Source organism: Pectinophora gossypiella, chromosome 6 (genome assembly GCF_024362695.1).
Source record: "Pectinophora gossypiella chromosome 6, ilPecGoss1.1, whole genome shotgun sequence".
NCBI classification, from domain to species: domain Eukaryota; kingdom Metazoa; phylum Arthropoda; class Insecta; order Lepidoptera; family Gelechiidae; genus Pectinophora; species Pectinophora gossypiella.
In genome coordinates this window covers 5,646,029-5,667,633 of record NC_065409.1, presented here as the reverse complement: position 1 = coordinate 5,667,633, position 21,605 = coordinate 5,646,029, and the positions used below count along the sequence as shown (strand labels likewise).

Below are 21,605 nucleotides of genomic sequence, written 5' to 3'. Positions count from 1 at the left end.
TTTTCGAGTTATGAAGCGGCTTCTTGGCATGAAGTGAAAATAGATAGTACCACTTTGTTTATTGAATGTTTATTTATTATTTATATATTTTTCCGATATGATAACACTTAAGTGAATGTTTTTCGATTACGTAACGTTTATTAAATATAAATAGATTATTCAATGAAGAAAACAACTTTCCCGCCAAAAAACAATGGAAAAATTAATGAAAATACTCAATATTCACTGCTTTTAATAAATTGTACTGAAGTAACAAAAAGCAATTAGATTTTATATTGCTTATTTATTAATTCCATCGACATCTATGCGACCGAGTGAAGTAAAAAGTACCTCAATATTTTTCGATATTGGCTGTTTGAATCTGCGTTGCCAGAATTTCTTTGTCTCATGGAAAAAAAAGTAAACTCAGTACCCAAACCGTTGGCGCGAAAAAGTGACAAGCGTTTTTTCACTTGTATTTCAAGATTCCAAAGGTAAGTTGATTTTGTTATTGATAATTTAACAATTATTTATAAATATATTTAGGTATATAATCTTTAAAATCGTAAAATAGTTAGCCATATAAACATAATTATTATAATTGTAAGATCTTTAACTATCTGTACTGATTTTCTCTTTTTCACATAATGAAAGTGAAACATTAAAAGGTAAGTACGTACCTACTTAAAGCTATAATTCTTATTTTATTGTCTATTAGATAAACAAATAGTACAGAAGTGGTTTGTTTACAGATGAAGCGTTCAAGCGTCGAAATTCCATTGTGCTCTACAATGCGTCGCCGTCGCGTCGACGACGAGCCTGCTGCAACCTGCATCGGTGCCGGTAAGTATTTAGATTTTAACGAGTTTAATTCCAGTTTACCAAACGATCGATTGATTTTATGATGATAAAATAGCCGCTTGACATCAGTCATGGAAAAAACTTTACTTAATAACAGGCAATAGGTACCTACTTACTTAAATCAATTGCATTGCCCCTACTTATGCTGTGTGACTAGAATAGGGGATAGTTAATTACTATTAATATTTTTTTAGATTATGTAAGTATGTTGGTAGGTATATGAAATAAGTTAATTAACCTATGATAAATTTAGATGAGATCATAACACTATAGATAATAATAATAAGATTGAATCCTTTTTAAATTATAACAATCCGAGTGTGATTGTGGTTTGACAGCAACCCATGTTGTAGCACAACAGTAACTTCATAACATAAGTAGGTCTGTAAAAAATTACCTATAGTACACACAAAAGTTAACCTATGACCGTAGTATTATTACTTATTCTATGCTATTCTAATACCAATCACTCTCTTAATATTCTGTGTGAATAGTTAAACCTTTCTCTAAAATCGTGAAAAAGCCAACTAAATAATTATGTCTGTTTTATGTGTAGCGTATTTTATCAAAAATTACAAGTTACTACAGATGGTTAAATACAACTATAACCAATCTTATAATAATATTATAAGATAACTAACTAAAAATTATAGAAATAAGTAGTAACTAGGTAACAAAATTATTATAAAGTTACCTACTTAATTATATAATACAGCTATTTATAATAACAAAATTATATCAAACAAGTTATTAAGTAAGTATATAGATATAGAGATATCGAAGCTTTGAAGTATTTAGTTTATCTGAAAAAAAAAGTTTGAATGCTATAATAACATTTGTCTACAATAAACTTATTTAAATGACTGTTAAAGGGTGTATGTAGGTTTGTCTATATTTTGAATATGGTTAGGGATATGGTTATATATCTTGATGACCATGTGGTGGGGACTGAAGGAAACTAATCTAATTCAACCAACTTCAAAAAAAAAGGTTATCAATTTGACCCATATGTATATTGTAATGTGTGTTAAATTTTCCATATACATGCCTGTATGTTTGTCCATGCATTTCGTAAAAACTACAAATCGTATTGCAATGCTTTTTTATTAAGTATCGTCCAACATAGAAAAGAATGTAAGTTTCATCAAAATTGGTTTAGAAATTTCCAACTTATGGTTGAAAAACAGTTAAAAATTAGGAACTTTGTGTTTCGACTATACTAATAGAAGCTTAGAGCTTAAGTAAGTATGGATACTAATGATTTGAGAGTAAATTAAAGAAAATTGGAAAACGGTCAAGGGTGTGTCGGACACTACATACATTAAACAAATTATAAGACATTTTATAATATTTCAGTGTTTTGGTAACGATGGTCACTGGCGTATTAATATTATTAGGGACACTCGAGTTTATACAAATAAAAAGTAATTTCAAAATTTAGATTCTAATGTATTCAACTAAATATTATTTCTTACTATTTATTTGACAGATTTTGAAGTCCGTTTTATTTTTTTTAATTACTTTTTGTGACAGCTATAAAGTAATAAGCAAAATAAAGTAACAACTTTATAATTATTTTGTTTATTACTTTACAGCTATCTAAAGATATGGAAAATGCCGAATACAATGAGTGTCTAAAAAATACCATACCTCCACAACCCTGATACAGTAAAAATATAATATAGGTAGGCATATATACTATGTTATACTATATTTTATGTGTATATGTACCTAAGGTTCCGTCCACAGAAAATGTTAGTAAAGGAAAAATCTGTGTATGTAAGTATGTATACGTATCATACGTAGATACACGTCTAACGCATAAGTACGAGCGAGACAGACGATTCTAACGTAGTATTATTCTTTATTTGATGCCTATAGCTTAAGTGACGTTCAACTCGATCGTCTTATATCTAGATACTTGAATTTCGGCATCAGAATTTTCTTTTACTAACCTTTTCTGTGGACGAAACCTTCGGTGCGCGAGTCCAAATCGCACTTGCCTGGTTTTTTTTAATTTTTGACAAATATACGTACCTACTTCACCTGTATTAGTCTGAAATAATCTCACACTATGATGCAACAAGATCAAAAGAAGAACAAAAACTGTGGCATTACGTTTTCCTGTTATTTTATATTAAATTTTCGAAATATTCCGTCAATAGAGTGCTGCATTGCGTACATACATAATATCTCGCCTATTTTCCATTGGGGTAGGCAGAGAACAGACTGTATAATCCTTTATTTAAGTAAAGTGCAGTGTAATAAATCGACATGTCTTCTAAATATTTTATAACGAGGGTTTGCGTTGCGTTACATCAATTGAGTTGAATGTTTGTATACCGGTACGGCACCCTCTCGATGTCATTGGTCTTAAAGTCATTTTATTAGGTACCTGAATTAAATATTTATGTTACAATGATGTAATTTTCAATTGCTTAATATTTTATTAAAACTGTCAAAAGGTTACTAATGAGAACGTTGAGGAGTATGAGTGGGATAACTTTGAATGATAAAATAGTGTGTTAAGGGACTGTTGTAAAAGAAAATGTAGTGAAGAGAATTGACAAAAGGACGCTTAGATAGGTTGGACAAGGCCAAGATTTATTATACGGATGTAAGTGGTAAAATCCGAAGTGGATGGCCTAGGTGGTACATACCTCGATTAATTTCAGGATGTTTAAAGAAAAGCCACGGTCAAGAGTACTGGGAACCGGCGAGCATGCATAAATGAGTGTACTTTGATAAGAGTAGTAGAAGCGAAAGTGATGTGTCAGGATCGTAGTAAGTGGAATTGCGTGGCCGATCCCAACGGAAAATAGGCGTAATCTTAAGTATGTGTTTTTTCGAGAAAGTTGCTTAGCCATTTTCTATATTGTAAAGTCGGCGCCTCGTATTTTTTTCACTTCAGCCACAGCTACGATGGCAATGTTGTCGACTTAATTCATCGACCTTTGATGTTCAACCACAATGTGTGCTCTACATGACCGTCGCGACTGAAATGATTATCGGCGGCGGCTTTGTGCGGCACGAACTGGCGGCACTGTGTGAAAGTGCTTAAACGAATGCCATTTTAACTACTTATTAAAAAAATCACCTACCTAGGTTTATTGATCCGACTGAAATTTTATATGTATGCGTAGTTTTTTTTTATATTAGGTAGGTAACTTAATTCTCATATAATAATTATTGCATTCCCTATAATAATATCGGTGAATAATTGTTTTATTAAAAAATAGATTGTTGGAGAATGATAATATTGATAATTGATATTTTAATTTAAGTACTTATGTAGGGTAAACTGCCTAATTATTAGAACCTTAAATGATTGGTACGGTCTAATCATTTTTCGGCACCGAATATATCAAAATGCAAGGAATATATCAAAATGTTCTTATTTTTTTTTTCTTAATAGTCAGTAGGGGTGTCAATAATAGGGTGTATTAATCTATCTATTAAATAAATTAATATCTAAAATTTACTGAATCCTTAGGTCTAACACACCAAGGCTCCGATATGTATGAAGGTAATAATTCGCAATGTACGGTTATCTCAGCATGCGCTTCAATTTATTCAGTGTTCCATAATCGCGCATCTTTCACTACTGCCGAAATTGATGAAATTTTAAGAATGGGGGATACACTTTACATGCAGTTAAAATATCTACTTCAGAGGGGTGTCAGTTATTTTATGCCAGATGAATTACCCAATGAGCTTCGCGTCGGGGATAACGTCGCACATATAGTTAGTATGGAGGACAACTGGATCATTTCTAATACGTATCCTACAACTCCCGCGAATAAAGACATAGGTTTATTAACGTTAAAGAATATACTGGACAATAGAGTGTTTTTTAATACTAATGACTATACTGTCGATTCGCAATTCGCTTATAATGTGAACAACTCAAATCACAACGACAGTACCGATAGCATATTGTTTACGGGTCAGGGTTATACTTTTAGTTTTTGGCGCTTTAATGGTGAATATTATTTCTTTAACAGCCATGCAGTTAACAGCAACAACATTAATATAGGAACGGGTAAGCCAGAAGATGGTCCTTACGTAGCACGTTTATTTAAATGTAATTCAACCGAAGCGCTAGCCAAACTTTTGCTCGCGAATGAAGTTTACGACGGATCCGAATACTCATTAACCCGATTAAGAGTATTAAATGACGACCTTATATGGCAAAACGAAGCGCAGGTTAGTTCCGAAACGTCACAATCCATTTTAGTAGATTTAATATCATCACCATTACTGAATGAGAATCAAACTTTAGATTCGATTTTGATGAACTATCAATCAACCCTGGCCCCGCTTAAAACCTCTGTGCAAAATTTTGATATTAGTAAATTGGAAGTTGATTCAAATCCGGTAGATGTATATAACACTACAAGTGATATAAAACTGACAATTTTAAAACCAGTTGTCCTATTAGAAAGAATCAGTAATCAAGACGAAAGCCAATGCGTTAAAAATAAAGGTGGCCGACCCAAAAAACAGAAACGCGGACCGAAACCAAGTAAAGAAAACGCGCATCGCGAAGCTGTCAGGAAATATACAACGAAAAACCCCGCTGTTAATCGCAAGGCAGTTCAACAGTATAGTGAACGCAATCCAGATATTCACCGCGAGGCCGTTCAACGGTACAACGAACGCAATCCAGACATTAACCGCGAGGCCGTTCAACGTTATAACGAGAACAACCCAGACGTTCATCGCGCGGCCGTTCAACGTTATAACGAGAACAACCCAGACGTTCATCGCGCGGCCGTTCAACGTTATAACGAGAACAACCCAGACGTTCATCGCGCGGCCGTTCAACGTTATTACGAGCTCCACCCCGAAATTAACAAAAAAGCAGCACAAAGATATACAGAAAATAGTCGTAACATAGAAACGCCGCTGAGATATTCAAAAAATTTTATAGGTGAAAAACAGGGACACGATCTTAATATTATTAGATTATATAATTTAAAAAATACGTCGCTTCTGTCTGATAAGACATATAGATGTCCAAATTGTAATGCTCCATTGTTCGAAGAAGAGAAAACTCGTCGACAATGGTGTTGTCATTCAGGAGATTATAACGTTCAAAATTTTCTCCCATTAAATGAAGAATTTTATTCAAATTCAGCTTTTTTAAATAGACCACGCGCTTACAATAATATTTTTGCATTTTCGGCATTAGGTGTTTCCCACGGTTACCATCATCCAGAAGGTATATCTTTTCTAAAAATTCAAGGACGTATTTACCACCGTATCTTTGATTTGTCTTACAATGAAAGTCCTAATAATATTAATTTTTACATAAATGACAGTAGCGAAAGAGAGAGTTTAGCTGGCGAATTAAGTTTAGATAAAACGGTAGTTCGAATGATTACAGGTTTCATGCACACAGTTAATCCGTACATAAATTGTTTTAGAAGGTTAAGTTTAGAGGTATCATCAGAAGCTTTCTTGAAGTTCGAAAAAACTACTCGTGCGACTCATGGTAACATCCTCGGAGATCAACCTATTGGTCAAGAAATTGCCGCAATTATTAGTACAGACCGCGAAGAATTTTCTCCACGCTGTATTGTAGTTAAAAAGATAGCAGACGGTAGGCCTCGAACAATAGATATAATGGATTCCTTATACGAGACTTTCCAGTATCCTCTCTTATATCCTCACGGAAATACTGGTTGGCATCCAGATATGAGAGATAATAAGGGCAATAAGCTTAATCAGGTTAAATATGTCCGTTGTTTACTTTTATCCGAATCACGATTTAGCATATTTGGTCGTTTATCTGAAGAGTGGTTAGTCGATATGTTTTGTAGAGTTTTAGAAGAACGCTTGCGGTTTTTGAAAAATAGCCAAACAAAACAACAAAACAGGCTAAGAGTAGCTCCACTCCAAGAATTAATTAATGACGAGTTTATTTTAGGAGAAGGTGGAGTAGAACCTGGTAAAATTTATTTACCTAGCTCATTCACAGGGGGTCCACGATACATGAAAAAGAAATACCTGGATGCTATAGCAATGGTAAACAGGTTAGGTCCACCATCATATTTTTTAACTTTAACATGTAACCCCAACTGGCCTGAAATAAAAAATTCAACATTATCAGGTCGATCAAAAGACCCCCTTACTTGTGCTCGAGTTTTCAACTTAAAACTCGGAGAGTTATTAAAAGATTTAAAATCGGGTAAATGGTTCGGAAAAATTGTTTATATAATGCATGTTATAGAGTTCCAAAAAAGAGGACTACCACACGCGCATATTGCTTTTAGAGTGGAAGGTGGTGGACCAGTAGAAAGTCTGGATATTGATAAGTTTGTTCGAGCTACCATACCCGATCCAGCACAAACTTTATTATACAAAGTTGTCATGGATCACATGATACACGGTCCATGCGGCCCTCCTTATCGAACTAATTTGCCGTGTTGGAATAGTGAGAAAAAAAACTGTTTAAAATATTTTCCAAAAAAAGAAACACCAGTCACCTTCAGTGACGATAGAGGTTTTATACATTTACGTCGCAATAGTAAAAATCAGGCGATTATTAAATATCGCGGCAGAGACGTAATAGTTAATGATTTGTGGGTCGTTCCTTATAATCCTGCTCTTCTCCTAAAATATGATGCTCACATAAATTTAGAAGTGTCCACACAGCGTGCTATAATTAAGTATTTATTTAAATATATGACAAAAGGACCTGATGAAGCCCGTATTGCCGTTGTTGATGAAGAACATCGTGAGGATGAAATCGAACAATATGTCACTAAGCGATATATTAGTTCTAGCGAAGCAGCGTGGCGTGTTCTCGAATTTGATATTGTAGCTAGGAACCCTACGGTAAAAATGTTAACAGTACATTTGCCCGATCAAAATTCGGTATTTTTTAAGCCTGGCCACGCGAACGAGGCAGTTAATAATGCAGGTTCAGATCTTTTAGACTATTTCAGTAGGCCTTTAACTGAGGAGTTTGATCGGGTATCCTACTTAGACTTTTTTGAAAATTATAACATTCATGCGAAAGATCCATGTTTAAAGACAGTTCAGGCGGTGCAAATGCAAAACGGCAAATTTCTTACACGTAGAATGCGGGGTGAGCTCGTCGCGCGTCTATTTTGGGTCGCGCCGAACAGAGGTGAACAGTTCTTTTTAAGACTTCTTTTAAGTGTTTACCCTTGTCGTAGTTTCGCGGATTTACTTCAAATTGGAGGTCCAAATTGCACAACTTTTCAAGAAGCTGCCAAATTCGTAGGACTTGCGGACGACGCAGTCGAATATGAACGGGCTATGGAAGAAGCTTCCACTTTTTTAACCGGACCACGACTTCGTAGCTTTTTTGTAACGTTGGCTGTTAATGGTGCCTCAGTGGCGTCACTGTGGAACACGTATAAACGTCAATTGGCCGAAGATTTCCTTTACAGGGTGCCAGATGACGAAGAAAACGCGTTTAACATGTGCCTCATTCAAATAGATAGAATGCTACGCAGACACGGAACTTCGTTAATAGAACAAGGTTTGCCGGAAGTAGTTTACAGGTCAACGGAGTTGGATAGGGAACGCACTGAATATGATTTAGATAGTTTGAAATCATACGTAGAAGAGTGGTTGCCACAGTTATCTCCCGATCAACGTGCCGTATTCGATTACGTGGAAAAGCTTTGCGTTGATAGTGTTTACCGAGAATCCAACAACTGTGCGATTTTTATCGATGGCCCCGCCGGCACCGGAAAAACGCTTTTATTGAAGGTCATAACTGCATATATCCGCGGTAACCTTAAAGGTATAGTTTTAACCTGTGCATCGTCTGCAATTGCTGCTCAAAATTACACAAACGGAATGACGGCTCATTCCTTGTTTAGATTTCCTTTACATCTATTAGATGATAGCGGATACTGGAACATCTCAAATGGTACTCAAAGAGCTGAATTGATTTACAATTCTAATCTCATTGTGTATGATGAAGCGCCGATGGCTCATAAATACCTTATAAATTTATTAAATAGATCATTGCAGGATTTGATGAGGTCAGACAAAATTTTTGGTTCTAAAATAATTATTTTTGCAGGAGATTTTCGTCAAATTCCTCCTGTAGTCCCAGAAGCACGAACGAATTTTGATATATTAAACGCGTCACTAAAAACTTCTCCTATTTGGAAACAGTTGAAAAAATTTAGTTTGGTAACTTCACAGAGATGTAAGGATGACGCACAGTATGCAGAATTTCTTTTAAAACTGGGTTCAAATTCATTACCTACTCATAGGTTAGAAACAAATAATAATGATTTGCAATTAGTCCAACTTGAATCCATTGATTATGTTACTGAATTAGAAGATTTAATTGATTTTGTATTTCCAGAAGTTACCCTTACTGAGCCAGGCGTATGCTCCTTCAGAGCGATTCTATGCACCCGTAACGATGCAGTTAGAGAAATTAATGCCGTTATTTTAGACAAACTACCAGGAGAAGTATTACATTTTTATGCCATAGACAAAGTTTTAAGCGACAACGCTGATCAAGTATATTTTAGTCCTGAATTTTTACATACACTTCGACCACAAGGTGTTCCAGATTTCGACTTACAATTAAAATTAGAATGTGTTTGTGTAATCACGCGTAATCTTAGTTTCGCGGACGGCTTAGTAAATGGCACCAAAGTAATAGTCGTTGAAACATCTCCATATATTATTAAAGTTCGGAAACAAGGTGAACTAGGAGATTATTTGATCCCTCGAATTCTTTTTAAAGCGCCTATAGAACATAACAGCCCTTACGAGATGTGTCGCCGTCAATTCCCATTGCAGGTGTGTTATGCAATGACCATTCACAAGAGCCAGGGTCAAACGATTAGTCGCGTTGGGGTCGATCTTAGATCTGACATGTTTAGTCACGGTCAACTGTATGTAGCTTTAGGTCGCGTTCGCGAAAGACGTGACATAAAAGTACTACTACCCAGGCACCGAATCGTAAATGACCAACCTTTCTCGAATAACGTTATCATATCAGAACTTTTAAGTTTAACGTAACTTTATTAGGATGGCACTTCTTGAAAAGACTGAACAGTCCATCTCTGTTATTAAGCTTATTGGGTTTTTTTAGATCGGTTAAATCATGTGCTGAAATTATCGTATATTGCGAATTATTTATTATTATTTATATTCATTCTATCTTGTTTTTTCTTCTTTTCGTATAATTTAACGATAAAACTGACTTTAACAAGCTTGCACTCGATTTGATGATGATTACATTGAATTTCAAAGCTAGGTTTACCATTTTATTAGTCACAATCACTGAATTAAAATGTGTGTTAATCAATTGGCAATGTGTGCATGCCCTTCCCAGCCGTTAACGCTGTGGAGGCTCATCTTTAGGGGACGAGAGAACGGGCGTGAAGTGAACTGGCAGGATGACCACTTGGCTGCGGGTGCGACCGGTGCATGGGAGTGAAGTAGAGCTGGCTGGAAGATGGAGGCAGGTATCACTCGATTGCTTTAGCTGAGTTCCACTCAGATCAAGTAAGCTGTCATATGGATGAATGTCGCAGGTTGGAATGATCCGGAGTAGAACTGTCGGTGTCGTTCCCATCGTCGTAGGCATTTTCGGTGGATTTTGTAGGTCGATCAACAATGGTTGCGTGAGTTTTAGCTGTCAAGCTGCTATGCCGTGCTAGCCGATTCTTGCGATCTGGGATACAAGGGATGGACGTATCCTGTGGAATGATCGTGTCAGCGAAGGTTTGAATGTCGCTTAGGACTGGAAAGGAGGGAGTACGGAAACTGTAATCAGTATTCAGGATCTCGCTGTACATGGGCAATGTTTAGTTTAGGTGTATTAAAGTGGTAATTGTTCGAAGTTATTTGAAAAGAATTCTGTTTCAGTGTTTAAGCGCTAAAACTGTTTGTTTTTTGTAAGCAAACGTATGATTTATTGATCTTCATTTTTTACTTTATAACGCTAACGCTATACAAATGATTTTGTTACCAAATTTAAGTGCGTATATAAACAATAAATTAATACTAAAATATTTCGATGAAGACACCAATGATGTTTATTGATACATTTTTCTCCTAAGTGCTACTTTCTCAACTTAAAGCAATAAGTTATGCAGTAATTATACTTCTACGAGTATATTTAAACAAATCATCATTCAAAAGCATTTTACCCAATACTTAACTTACATTAAGTAAAATTTATCTTTGTCATTTTAGTCACTTATTTTTTTATCATTCACTAAGCAGTAAGCAAAATATATTTACTAAAATAATAAAAAAAAATACGATATTCATGGTAAGTTGGATTAGCTATTTTATAACACAAACGACTTGATATTTTCATTCATTAATTCAGGAAAATAAATGTACAATGAAAAATAAGTTTTTATAACCGATTAAATTTGTGTAATGTGTAGTTTTACTCATCAATATAGTAAAAAAATATAATTTGCATTCAAATTGTACTAAAGAATATTTTATACTAGCGTATTTTAGTAACTTAAGTTAGAATTAAGTAAACAAACAAAAAAAATATAAATATAAGGAACATATAAGGAAAAAAAAGGAAGGCCTTAAAATAATAAATATAAGGAAGAAAGAAAACTCCGGATCCGGATCTGTTTACTCATCATCAAGGAAACTTTAAGAAATAACATTACTTCAAATGTCTGCTCGAAGAAAGATTCAGAAACTTAAACAATTGCCAAGCTGGAAATCGATTAATGAGTACACATAAACGCTACATAGTAAAACTCGCGTGTCCTGTGATGGATACAGTATATTATTATACATTAGCATTCAATGGTGTATGAATCGTCATCGTCATTGTGTCAGCAAAGACGCATCATCAATTGCACAGATTTGTGGCTACAAATATATAAATGAAAAGTGTTATTTAGAACATTATTTATTGTGTTGTGCAATAAAATAGGTCAGTAATTACCTGTATCCGGCAGTGCGAACAATTTCATTCATAAACATGGGTAAATATGACGACTGTCAGATGGGCTAAGCATGAAAAAAAGTCCTTAAACAAAATCCCATTGTTTTGCTATTGTGTTTGAAAATCTAAGCCACAGGAGGATATTAAGTACGACCATGCTTTACCTTTAATGGCGTATGTAAAAAAAATTAAGCCTATAATCAACAATGAATGTTCTATACCATCCTAAGCAAATTCAAAAACAAATTTGATCATGTTAATTTCTGGCCTCCCACAAGCGGGTCTCACCAGTATTGACAGAAGAATGATCACTCATCGATACAAAACATACATAAAGTAATTAATACATGTATACAGGCTAAATAAAGTGAACTTGCTAGAAAATACCTACTACTTGGAAAAACAATAATTGGAGAAGAAACCACTACCTAACAACGTGAAACTTTGATATTCAAAATTTTCAAATCATATATGGCTAAAGCAAAAAAAATACTTAAGAATTGAAATGTAAAAGAAAACACCTTTAGTTACAAAAATAGAAAGCGAGTCATATTTTATATTTTCTGGTAATTTGGTAACATTTAAAACTAAACAATTGTTTTAAATGTTACCAAATACACCAAATGTTATTAGAAATGAAAGTAACTGCAAATAGTTTAATTCATATGTGTACAGTCAGTCATAACCAACATAATACCTACGTAATATTTTAAGATAATCGTTTGTTTTTCTACATTCGTTGTCTACATTCTACAAGTCTACATTCGGTATTTACTATTATGAAGCAAATAACAAATAACTATGCTTGTTATTAATTTGCATATACCTACAGAAAATCCAACTTACCATGAATATAAAATAATATAGTAAGTGCAGAACAAAAACTTAGGGTTTTACATGGTTTTATGTTTTCCAGTGGATCTGGTTAGAGCTATGTCACGCTAAATTGTGTTCTTTGCTTTCTTCTTACAATACTTTTCAACAGAACACTGTTTCGCATGAGACGGTTCCTCAAAAAACATAATATCGTGTATGAGCTAAACTAAAACTTAGGGTTTTACATGGTTTTATGTTTTCCAGTGTATCTGGTTAGAGCTATGTCACGCTAAATTGTGTTCTTTGCATTTCTTCTTACAATACTTTTCAATAGAACACTGTTTCGCATGAGACGGTTCCTCAAAAAACATAATATCGTGTATAAGCTAAACTAAAACTTAGGTTTTATATGGTTTTATGTTTTCCAGTGGATCTGGTTAGAGCCATGTCACGCTAAATGGTGTTTATTGCATTTCTTCGTACAATACTTTTCAATAGATCACTGTTTCGCATGAGACGGTTCCTCAAAAAACATAATATCGTGTATGAGCTAAACAAAAACTTAGGGATTACATGGTTTTATGTTTTCCAGTTGAACTGGTTAGAGCCATGTCACGCTAAATAGAATTCTTGTCATTTCTTCTTACAATACTTTTCAATAAAACACTGTTTCGCATGAGACGGTTCCTCAAAAAACATAATATCGTGTATGAGCTAAACAAAAACTTAGGGTTTTACATGGTTTTATGTTTTCCAGTGGATCTGGTTAGAGCTATGTCACGCTAAATGGTGTTCTTTGCATTTCTTCTTACAATACTTTTCAATAAAACACTGTTTCGCATGAGACGGTTCCTCAAAAAACATAATATCGTGTATAAGCTAAACTAAAACTTAGGGTTTTACATGGTTTTATGTTTTCCAGTGTATCTGGTTAGAGCTATGTCACGCTAAATTGTGTTCTTTGCATTTCTTCTTACAATACTTTTCAATAGAACACTGTTTCGCATGAGACGGTTCCTCAAAAAACATAATATCGTGTATAAGCTAAACTAAAACTTAGGTTTTATATGGTTTTGTTTTCCAGTGGATCTGGTTAGAGCCATGTCACGCTAAATGGTGTTTATTGCATTTCTTCGTACAATACTTTTCAATAGATCACTGTTTCGCATGAGACGGTTCCTCAAAAAACATAATATCGTGTATGAGCTAAACAAAAACTTAGGTTTTATATGGTTTTATGTTTTCCAGTTGAACTGGTTAGAGCCATGTCACGCTAAATGGTGTTCTTTGCATTTCTTCTTACAATACTTTTCAATAAAACACTGTTTCGCATGAGACGGTTCCTCAAAAAACATAATATCGTGTATGAGCTAAACAAAAACTTAGGTTTTATACGGTTTTATGTTTTCCAGTGGATCTGGTTAGAGCCATGTCACGCTAAATGGTGTTTATTGCATTTCTTCGTACAATACTTTTCAATAGATCACTGTTTCGCATGAGACGGTTCCTCAAAAAACATAATATCGTGTATGAGCTAAACAAAAACTTAGGTTTTATATGGTTTTATGTTTTCCAGTGGATCTGGTTAGAGCTATGTCACGCTAAATGGTGTTTTTTGCATTTCTTCTTACAATACTTTTCAATAGAACACTGTTTCGCATGAGACGGTTCCTCAAAAAACATAATATCGTGTATGAGCTAAACTAAGACTTAGGTTTTATATGGTTTTATGTTTTCCAGTGGATCTGGTTAGAGCCATGTCACGCTAAATTGTGTTCTTTGCATTTCTTCTTACATTACTTTTCAATAGAAAACTGTTTCGCATGACACGGTTCCTCAAAAAACATAATATCGTGTATGAGCTAAACAAAAACTTAGGTTTTATAAGGTATTATGTTTTCCAGTGGATCTGGTTAGAGCTATGTCACGCTAAATGGTGTTTTTTGCATTTCTTCTTACAATACTTTTCAATAGAACACTGTTTCGCATGAGACGGTTCCTCAAAAAACATAATATCGTGTATGATCTAAACAAAAACTTAGGTTTTATAAGGTATTATTATGTTTTCCAGTGGATCTGGTTAGAGCTATGTCACGCTAAATGGTGTTTTTTGCATTTCTTCTTACAATACTTTTCAATAGAACACTGTTTCGCATGAGACGGTTCCTCAAAAAACATAATATCGTGTATGAGCTAAACAAAAACTTAGGGTTTTACATGGTTTTATGTTTTCCAGTGGATCTGGTTAGAGCTATGTCACGCTAAATGGTGTTTTCTGTATTTCTTCTTGCAATACTTTTCAATAGAACACTGTTTCGCATGAGACGGTTCCTCAAAAAACATAATATCGTGTATGAGCTAAACTAAAACTTAGGTTTTATATGGTTTTATGTTTTCCAGTGGATCTGGTTAGAGCTATGTCACGCTAAATTGTGTTCTTTGCATTTCTCCTTACAATACTTTTTAATAGAACACTGTTTCGCATGACACGGTTCCTCAAAAAACATAATATCGTGTATGAGCTAAACAAAAACTTAGGTTTTATATGGTTTTATGTTTTCCAGTGGATCTGGTTAGAGCCATGTCACGCTAAATAGCATTCTTGTCATTTCTTCTTTCCATCCTTTATATTATATTAAATAATATTTCATACGGTATTATTTCGTTCTTTAATTTAATGTGTTTTTAGTGCTTCTGAATGTGATTTTGTTTTAAATACTTAGCTTATTAGCATTCATCAGTATCCAAGAATTCATCATATTACTGCTAATCAATAAACAAACAACGGTTTTAGCGTTTAAATACCGAAAAAACAATCTGCCTGTTCATTTATTACTTGTTTTATTAAACAGGAATTTGCATATCGATCGTTTTCAATTAACTTCGAACAGTTACAACTACACGTAAACTGAGCATGTAGTCTATCTACAGCAAGATCGTGACCGCTGACTGCAGCTCTCCTTCTCCCTCCATTTCACTCCCAATCGACATTTTCACCTTTGCTGATATGATTACTCCACAGGATACCTCCATCCCCTGCATACCTGGTCGCTAGATTCGGCTGGCACGTCATATCGGTTTGACAGCCAACTCACGTAACTATTGTTGATCGATCCACAGTCCACTGAAGTGCCTACGATGAAGGGAACAACATGGACAGTTCTACTCCGAATTACTCCAACCCATGCGATGTTCATCCATGCGACAACCCACCTGATCTGAGTGGAACTTAACTGAAGCAAGAGAGTGATGCCTAATTCCATCTGCCAACTAGCTCCACTTCTCTCCCGTGCACCAGTCGCACCCACACCGACGTGTTCATCTTGCCAGTTTTCCTCACACCCGTCCACTTGTCTCTTGAAGATTGGCGTCCACAACACCAACGGTTGGTTAGGTCATGCAAGCATTGTTACAATTGATAAAAACACATATTTTCATTTAGTGAATGTGATAACCTGTACTAATAATTTGGTCAACTTAGCGATGATAACTCAATGTAAGTATTAACAAACTCGGTACGTGTTTGTTATTGTCAATAATATCTTTAAATTGTACAACTCGCTTATGTTTGACAATTACTGAGTAATTGCTTTGCTTATTGCATGCTAATTGCTGAAAATTGCTTTTTATTTTAAATTCCTTAGCTAAAAATTGCTTTTTCTTTCACATTTCTCTGCTTATTGAATGACTATTGCTAACTCATTAGATAGAACCTACTTCTCATATAAGTAGGTGGATGCGGCCTCGATTAGCGGGGGAACCACATGAAAAAAAGCGAGCTACTGGGTGTACCTCCTGGGTAGTTTGGAAATCACCTAAAATATATATGTATATATTTATAAATAAAAGTTAATATATATAAATTAACATTATTATTTTTTAACAGGAAATGCACAATGCTAAAAACTGCGTAGGAGATTTTAATACAATAGTACTACCAAGCCTGATGTTGGCCGCTATTTCAATGAATGCAGCAGTGTGACAGCTAGCAATCAAAAGTAACAAGATATCGAGGTACGTTAAATGACGATCACGACCACATTGGCAAAAACGTATCGCTATAGACTAAGGAAAAAAAAATTAATATATATTTTATTTACAGGAAATGCAGATGGCAATAAACTGTGTAGGAGTTCATGATTGCAATAGAATAAAATCGACCAAGCCTGAAGTCAGCAGCCCCTTCAATGAATGCAGCAGTGTGACAGCCAGCAATCAAAAGTTACAAGATATCGAGGTACGTTTCAGGACGACCACGACTATTTTGGCAAAAACGTATCGCTATCGACTAAGGAAAATAAATTATATATTTTATTTACAGGAAATGCAGAAGGCAAAAAACTGCGTAGGAGATCATTAATACAAAAGTATTATATAAACCAAACCTGATGTTGCCAGCTCCTTCAATGAATGCAGCAGTGTGACAGCCAACAATCAAAAGTAACAAGATATCGAGGTACGTTACATGACGACCACAACTATTTTGGCAAAAACGTATTGCTATCGACTAAGGAAAATAAATTACATATAATATTTAATTATATGTTTTATTTACAGGAAATGCAGAAGGCAAAAAACTGCGTAGGAGATCATTAATACAATAGTATTATATAAACCAAGCCTGATGTTGGCCGCTCATTCAAAGAATGCAGCAGTGTGACAGCCAGCAATCAAAAGTAACAAGATGTCGAGGTACGTTACATGACGATCACGACCACTTTGGCATAAACGTATCGCTATAGACTAAGGAAAAAAATGTAATATATATTTTATTCACAGGAAATGCAGAGTGTAATAAACTGTGTAGGAGATTATGATTGCAATAGAATAAAATCGACCAAGCCTGAAGTCCTTCAATGCACGCAGCAGTGTGACAGCCAGCAATCAAAAGTTACAAGATATCGAGGTACGTTACATGACGACCACGACCACTTTGGCAAAAACGTATCGCTATCGACTAAGAAAAGGACAAAAGGGGTATCTATACGTTATTATAAATAAATTAATATTATTTTATTTTTAACAGGAAATACAGAAGGCAAAGAAGCAGATGTCATCAAAGAAGATCTTTGTTCCTGCAATGTTTCCGCAGACGATACATCCAACAGAGCGAAGTGGAAGGAAAAGACTCGGAATAAAGACCCCACCACCATATGGGAACAATGCAAGGGAGAGAGAGAGAATATAATGTTATATTTTTATTTTTTGATAACATAAAATAAACCAACAATATCCTACACATTTTTTTTATTTCTTTTTGTGTCTGTCTTAATAGTTATTACAAATCTGTGATGCGAAACAAACTATACGAAAACGTCAATCCACATACAACGCCCGCGAAGCTGCTTTAGCAGCGAGCGCACTTAGTACCATCTAGTTATACTATATATAGCTACAAACCCATGTACTGACTGACTGACTCACTGACTCACTGACAGGGTTGTTCTCCCAGAAGGAGCGTCGGGGGGTAAAAATGATGTATGGGGGGTATGATCGGGACCTCCCGGTGAGTATGGGAAAACTTCCAGATCTTGAAAAACTGCTCCGCATCAGGGAGACACCCTACGGCCTGGCGAAACTATCGCACCTGGAATGATTCTTTTTTCACAAAACCTACTTAAATCTTGGTCAAATTTTATCGCCGGTGAAAAAAAAACAAAATGGCCGAAAAACAAGATGGCCGCCATACAAAATTTCATTTTCCCAGAAAATGTCTCGGGGGTAAAAACTGTGTATGGGGTTGTAATCGGAACATCCCGTTGACTATGGAAATTTTTCTCGATCTTGAAAAACTGCTCCGCATCAGGGAGACACCCTACGGCCTGGCCAAACTATCGTACCTGGAACTTTTCTGTTTTCACGAAACCTATTTAATTCTTGGTCAAATTCTATCGTAGTTGAAAAAAAATCAAAATGGCGGAAAAACAAGATGGCCGCCATACAAAATTTTCGTTTTTCTCGAAAATGCCTCGGGGTGAATGTGATGTAAGAGGGATGAGATCAAAATGTCATATTGAGTATGAAAATCCTTCCCGACCTTCAAAAACTGCTCCGCATCAGGGAGACACCCTACGGCCTGGCAAAACTATAAAACCTGGAGCAATAATTTTTTCACAAAACCTATTTAAATCTTGGTCAAATTTTATCGCCGGTAAAAAAAAACAAAATGGCGGAAAATTAAGATGGCCGCCATACAAAATTTTCGTGCCTCGGGGGTGAATATGATGTATGAGGGATGTGATCAAAATGTCATGTCGAGTATGGAAATACTTCCCGACCTTCAAAAACTGCTCCGCATCAGGGAGACACCCTACGGCCTGACGAAACTATCACACCTGGAACTTTTCTGTTTTCACGAAACCTATTTAAATCTTAGTCAAATTTTATCGCCGGTGAAAAAAAACAAAATGGCGGAAAATCAAAATGGCCGCCATACAAAATTTTCGTTTTTCCCGAAAATGTCTCGGGTGTAAAAATGATGTATAGGGGTGTGATCGGAACGTCATCTTTGAAAACTGCTCCGCGTCAGGGAGTCACCCTACGGCCTGGCAAAACTATAGCACCTAGAACTTTTTGATTTCACGACACCTATTTAAGTCTTGGTCAAATTCTATCGCGGTAAAAAAATGGCGGGAAAACAAGATGGCCGCCATACAAAATTTTCGTTTTTCCCGAAAATGCCTCGGTGGTAAAAATGATGTATGAGGAATGTGATCGAAACATCATGTTGAGTATGGAAATACTTTTCGATCTTCAAAAGCTGCTCCGCATCAGGGAGACACCCTACGGCCTGGCAAAACTATCGCACCTGAACCAATTTTTTTTTCATAAATCTTAATCAAACCTTGGTCAAATTTTATCGATGGTCAAAAAAAATCAAAATGGCGGAAAATCAAGATGGCCGCCATACAAATTTTTGTTTTTCTAGAAAATTCCTCAAGGTCAAAAAATATGTATAGGGGTGTGATCGGAACGTCATCTTGGAAAACTGCTCCGCATCAGGGAGACACCCTACGGCCTGGCAAAACTATCGCACCTGGAACGATTCTTTTTTCACGAATTCTATTTAAATCTTGGTCAAATTCTATCGCGGTAAAAAAATGGCGGGAAAACACAGAGACACGCGAGCAGCTTGCTGCGAGCGAACCACGCGAAATCTAGTTATATTATATATAGCTACAAACCCATGTATTGACTGACTGACTGACTGACTGACTGACATAGTTGTTCTCCCAGAAGGAGCGTCGGGGGGTGAAAATGATGTATGGGGGGTGTGATCGGGACCTCCCGGTGAGTATGGGAAAACTTCCAGATCTTCAAAAACTGCTCCGCATCAGGGAGAGACCCTACGGCCTGGCGCAACTATCGCACCTGGAACGATTCTTTTTCCACAAAACCTATTTAATTCTTGGTCAAATTGTATTGTCGGTGAAAAAAAATCAAAATGGCGGAAAAACAAGATGGCCGCCATACAAAAAAATATTTTTCCAGAAAATGTCTCGGGGGTAAAAACAATGTATGGGGACGTAATAGGAAAATCATGTTGAGAATTTAAATACTGCTCAACCTTCAAAAACTGCTCCTCATCAGAGAGACACCCCACGGCCTGGCGAAACTATAAAACCTGGAGCAATTTTATTTTCACATGACATATTTAAATCTTGGTCAAATTTAGTTGCCGGTGAAAAAAAATCAAAATGGCGGAAAATCAAGATGGCCGCCATACAAAATTTTCGTTTTTCTCGAAAATGCCTCGGGGTGAATGTGATGTAAGAGGGATGAGATCAAAATGTCATATTGAGTATGGAAATACTTCCCGACCTTCAAAAACTGCTCCTCATCAGGGCGGCACCCTACGGCCTGGGAAAACTATCGCACCTGGAACGATTCTTTTTTCACCAAACCTAATAAAATCTTTGTCAAATTTTATCGCCGGTAAAAAAAAATCAAAATGGCCGAAAAACAAGATGGCCGCCATACAAATTTTTGTTTTTACAGAAAATGTCTCGGGTGTAAAAACGATGTATAGGGGTGTTATGGGAACGTCTTGTTGAGTATGGAAATACTGCTAGATCTTCGAAAACTGCTCCGCATCAGGGGTCACCCTACAGTCTGGCGAAACTATCGCACCTGGAACGATTCTTTTTTCACGAAACCTATTTATATCTTGGTCAAATTCTATCGTGAGTAAAAAAAAATCAAAATGGCGGAAAAACAAGATGGCCGCCATACAAAATTTTGTTTTTCCAGAAAATGTCTCGTTGGTAAAAACTGTGTATGGGGATGTAATCGGAACATCCCGTTGACTATGGAAATTTTTCTCGATCTTGAAAAACTGCTCCGCATCAGGGAGACACCCTACGGCCTGGCAAAACTATAAATCCTGGAGCAATTTTTCTTTCGTGATACATATTTAAATCTTGGTCAAATCCAATCCCCGGTGAAAAAAAACCAAAATGGTGGAAAAACAAGATGGCCGCCATACAAAATTTTCGTTTTTCCTGAAAATGCCTCGAGGGTAAAAATGATGTATAGGGATGTGATCGGATCGTCATGTTGAGTATTTCAATACTGCTCGATCTTGAAAAACTGCTCCGCATCAGGGAGACACCCTACGGCCTGGCAAAACTATAAAACCTAGAGCAATATTTTTTTCACGAAACCTATTTATATCTTGGTCAAATTCAATCCCCGGTGAAAAAAAACCAAAATGCCGGAAAAACAAGATGGCCGCCATACAAAATTTTCGTTTTTCCCGAAAATGCCTCGAGGGTAAAAATGATGTATAGGGATGTGATCGGATCGTCATGTTGAGTATTTCAATACTGCTTGATCTTGAAAAACTGCTCCGCATCAGGGAGACACCCTACGGCCTGGCAAAACTATAAAACCTAGAGCAATATTTTTTTCACGAAACCTATTTATATCTTGGTCAAATTTAATTGCAGTTGAAAAAAAATCAAAATGGTGGAAATTCAAGATGGCCGCCATACAAAATTTTCGTTTTTCCTGA

At 35.7% G+C, this 21,605-nt stretch overlaps 1 protein-coding gene and 1 long non-coding RNA gene across 3 annotated transcripts in view; both read left to right on the top strand.

Moving 5' to 3' along the window:
- The window catches only part of LOC126367492 (ras-related protein Rab-37-like), a 138,156-nt gene that overhangs the window by 89,882 nt on the left and 26,669 nt on the right, over positions 1-21,605 (top strand). The window lies entirely within an intron of this gene.
- On the top strand, positions 138-17,815 carry LOC126367512 (uncharacterized). 2 transcript variants are annotated; one of them, XR_007566497.1, is made up of 8 exons: positions 138-822; positions 4,334-4,366; positions 16,479-16,606; positions 16,695-16,829; positions 16,914-17,048; positions 17,150-17,284; positions 17,372-17,498; positions 17,619-17,815. It is a non-coding gene; the product is annotated as an uncharacterized LOC126367512 (long non-coding RNA). The 2 variants fall into 2 exon arrangements; XR_007566496.1 differs by lacking the exons at positions 138-822; positions 4,334-4,366 and having other exon boundaries at positions 16,189-16,606.